The sequence below is a fragment of the Populus euphratica genome, unplaced genomic scaffold (assembly GCF_000495115.2).
Source record: "Populus euphratica unplaced genomic scaffold, PopEup_1.0 scaffold369.1, whole genome shotgun sequence".
NCBI lineage: Eukaryota > Viridiplantae > Streptophyta > Magnoliopsida > Malpighiales > Salicaceae > Populus > Populus euphratica.
Window position 1 is genome coordinate 226,071 of NW_011500263.1, and position 4,893 is coordinate 230,963.

Below are 4,893 nucleotides of genomic sequence, written 5' to 3' on the forward strand. Positions count from 1 at the left end.
GCAAATTCCACAAAGTAAGGTATTCATCATTTAACTTCCATTAATTTATCCAGATAAACAAACTCTCATTAAATTTATATATCTGCGCAATACCTCTTAAACAAGATATTAATAAACCTTTTTTTTTATGCTCAATACATTAACATATAGTTATAGAGCTTTTTTCGGAAGAAAACAAAATTTTTGTTCTAATGTTTAAGGTTAACTTTCTTGGGTTAGGATTATTATTATTTTTTCTCTTTTTTTCTTATTTTTTTAATATATATACATGTAACTTAAAACACCATGCATCTTTAACCCATATAACGAGCTTTCAGCTAATAACTCCCAAACCAGTTGGTCTTAGAGCATTAAGTGTTGAGACACCCCTACGAGCTTAGTAACTTGGGTTGCAGATACTAATACGTAGATAGTGCAATGTTTAATTCCCTTAATCTTTTCTCCTCAACCCATGTAACAAGCATTGGGTCAATAGCTCCCAAGTAAGTTGACTTTAGGGTATTAGGTGTTAAAACACATTTTCAGACTTAATTGCTTAGGTTATGGAGGCTACGAAACCAAACTTATCTACATATTTATCATCATCATTTTTTTTACTTTTTTTTTTTTTGCAAATTGTATACTATCCCTTTCTCTTAGTTGTTACCTTTAACAAAAGAACATAAATAATGTAATTATCCAATGTGCAACCCACAATCATATGTTAAAGTGTGTGTGAAAATGAAGGTTTAAGAATACATGTTAAATGAGTATATGAGCAGAATTAAATGCTACTAATGCGAGAGTTTGTAAACCTGAATATTTTAAGAAATCTTATAATAGACCTTGTTAAGAATGGTTATTAAGATGGGTCTCGGGAGTCACTTTAACAAAAGAGCTCCTTTACTCTGCCATCCTAGTAACAACAATTTTGCACAAGCTTTATGAAATGGAAAACATAGTTAGTTAATTATTTTTTTGTCAACTACTACCCTCTCCCCCCAACTAAAACGAGACATTGTCCTCAATGTCCTAAAGTAGAAAGATAGAGTATAGAAGACAACACCTGAAATAACAAACACTAACAAACTTGAAACACACTTAAACAAATATAAGAAATAACAAGACACAATAATAAAATCAAAAGACACAAAAATTCACAAATGAAGACTCAAATCCAATCTAAGCTTTTTACGGCTTTCTTTAGATGACCAATTTATGCGACTCATGACGAGATCAATTACAGGAATGAAAGATTATAGTTGGTCAATCAATTATTCAGCAGTAGCAGTAGAGATTATGATTTCTCGTGCAGAAGATGTTAGAAATTCCTGTTCCACAGCATGATCAAAAAAAGACAACAACTTATCATAATAACCATTAACATTTAGTAGACTTATGAGTTTATGGTGAATGTGTAGTTGGACCCAAGAGAAAATATGAAAGATCTCTTTCAATGTGCCTAGCCCACCTGGTAAGGCAATGAAGACATCAACATGGTTAAACATTGCATTTATTCGAGTAGACATTGTGGAGACCTGTAGTTCATCTCCAATGATGTCCTCTTATGCTAAAGCTTCGGGGACAACCCCCAAAACTTGACTACCTCATAAAAATACAGCTATTGACACACCTCCCATTAACCCAAGATTGCCTCCCCTATACTCTAAATGAATTTTTCTCTCAGCTAGCACCTGACCAAGATGATTTGCTGATTCTAAAAACTCCTTTTCTTTCCCAGGACTAGATCCACCGAAAACACAAATATTTCTTATGTGATGACGTGAGGAACTTGCCATTTTTACACACTTTTATATTTGTTGAATGTATGGGTTGAGTAGAAATAAAGGGAAGGAAAAAAGGATTTTATAGATGAGAAATTAAAAAAGGCAATTATACCACCTATATGTAGGCCAACTAGAGTCTCACACTCTCTTTCTCTTTCTTTTTATTTGTTTATTTTTAAAACAGCATGTGTATATACAGGTAGTTGTGATTGTGGCTCACATCTTCCCTTGGTTTTACGTCCAAGAACGGCTTAAACGCCTTCTATGGTTTCCCATTCAGTTTTCTTAAACATTGGCAAATAAGGTCGTTTTTAGTCAGATTCCCAAGACTAAGTTGATCATGTTCTTTATGAAAATGGGGCCATAAATCATGAATTGTACGATGCACATCTCCACTAGGATGCATCTCAAGAGTTAATAGAAGATTATCTAAAGACTCCTTACTCAGGCCATCCTTAATGAATTGTATTTTATCTTCACGGTTTATAGATACCATTCCTAAAGAATGACATTGTGTATTACAAAGTCCATTTGGCACATTGATGACAGACTTTCAGTCATTTTCCAAGACTTTTCTTGGCAAAAATGTTTTTACCTATTCCAGGCATGTGTGAAATGAAGGAATTAGAGGATTCACCTAATAATCAAACATTTGCTTCAATCAACCAGTGAATATCTTTAGAAATTTCATGATTCATTAATAACCTCAATCTTGCACATATAGCATGATAATTTTTTGTAATTGTATTCTGAGGCAGAGCGGGAAAATACTTTTTCAATTTTTCAAGATTAGTGTCCATTTTCAAATGAGAATTGGAAGAGAGATTCAAAGAATTGCACAAATATATACACAAATATCAATTATTGTGGGAAACTGAAAGAAGAATTGGAAGAGAGATTCAAAGAATTGCACAAATATATACACAGATATCAGTTATTGTGGGAAACTGAAAGAACCGACTTAAGTCACGGAGTACCGTTGTCCGCCATTTGACCGGGGTGAGAGAAACTAGCAAAAATCACTCAAAAAGAAACACAAAAACAATGTGAAAAAAAAAATCAATTTGTATATACAGGATCATCCAATTTAATAGAGTTTTTCAACTGAAAAATTATCAAAGTAAACTTTCAAACTTTGTCCATTTACCTTGAAAACATTGTCATTCTTTGGATTCTCGATATCACAGGCCCCATATGGATACACATGTTTCATAATAAAAGGACCGCTCCATCTTGATCTTAGTTTTTCAGGAAATAAATGCAGTCAAGAATTATAAAACAAAACTTTTTGACCAACATTGAATATTTTTCTTAGTATTTTTTTGTCATGAAACTCTTTGATTCTTACGTTATGAATTCTTGAATTTTTATATGCACTATTTCTTATTTCCTCAAGTTCATTTATTTGTAATTTTCATAGTTGACTAGTATTATCAAGATTTGAATTGAAAGCTTTAATAGCCTAATAAGCTTTATGTTCAAGTTTCACAGGCAAGTGACAAGGTTTTTCATAGACTAGTCTATAAGGTGACATACCTAATGATGTTTTATAAGCAGTTCGATAAGCCCAAAGTGCATCATTAAGTCTTAAAGACCAATCTTTCCTATTAGGGTTCACTGTTTTCTCTAAAATGTGTTTGATCTCCCTATTAGCAAGCTCAACTTGTCCACTTGATTGAGAGTGATAAGGGGTGGCAACTTTGTGTGTGATTCCATATTTCTTCATTAAAGACTCAAATGACTTGCTACAGAAATGTGTTCCACCATCACTTATCATGGGGATTCCAAATTGACTCAAAATATTTTCTTTCAAAAATTTTATCACTGTTTTGTGATCATTATTTTGACTTGGAATTGCCTCTATCCATTTTGAAACATTATCTACTACGACTAATATGTACGGGAAACCAAATGATGGAGGAAATGGACCTATGAAATCTATACCCCAACAATCAAAGATCTTAATGACTAGAATAGGATTTAAAGGCATCATGTGACGTTTTGAAATATATCTCAACTTTTGATAATTTTCACAAGTCTTGCAGAAAGCATGTGAGTCTTTGAACATGGTGGGCTAGTAAAACCCACTTTGTAAGATTTTTGCAGTTGTCTTTCTTGATGAGAAATGACCCCCAATGATAAAATTTAATGACACTACTTACCTCATTGTCGAGAATGCATCTTCAAAATATTTGATCAGGACAATATTTGAATAAATATAGGTCATCGCAATAAAAGTTCTTCACTTAGTTTAAGAACTTTCTTTTGTCTTGGGTATTTCAATGAGTTGGCAATTGTCCTGAAACAAGAAAATTGACAATATTAGCAAACCAAGACATTGTAGAGATAGAAAGTAAAGATTCATCTAGAAAGTAATCATTGATTGGTGTGATGTCAGTTTTCAAATCTGTTGTCAATCTTGACAAATGATCTGCGATAATATTTTCGGTGCCTTTCTTATCTTTGATTGTGATATCAAATTCTTGAAGTAACAAAATCCACCACACCAATCTAGTCTTAGAATCTTTCTTAGAAAGAAGAAATTTCAATACTGCATCATCACTAAAAACAACAACAGGTGAGCCAACAAGATAAGACCTGAATTTTTCACATGCAGATACTATTGCAAGTAATTCTTTTTCAATAGTCGTGTAGTTCATTTGAGCACTTGATTAGTACTTAAAAGTGTATTTTTATCAAGGTTTTATATCATCATTTTGCACTTGAAGTATCAATAACTCCTTAACTATAATAATTTTATAATAATATATCAAATAATATAAGATACCTTTAATTTGTGGTAAATATTCATTTTAAATGCAGGCCTATCACATAAATGAAAGGATTGATTGATGACTTGAAGAACTTAAATTGCAAGGATAAAGAGATGGCCAAACTTAGAAAAGAGATGTCGGTGCAATCCAAACCGGAACACTGTTCGGTAATTGGGTCATATCTAGAGCTATATATCTCAGATTTAGGTCCAATTTATATAGATGGAAAGGTAAGACATAGGCCTACAACTTTCATGTGGAGCCCAAGATCTAAAAGGGCCATTTTCAAGTCCAAATTGTTGCAACAACAAAGAAGCCCGAATATGTCCTCCAGCTCGAGCACGGTTCAGTAT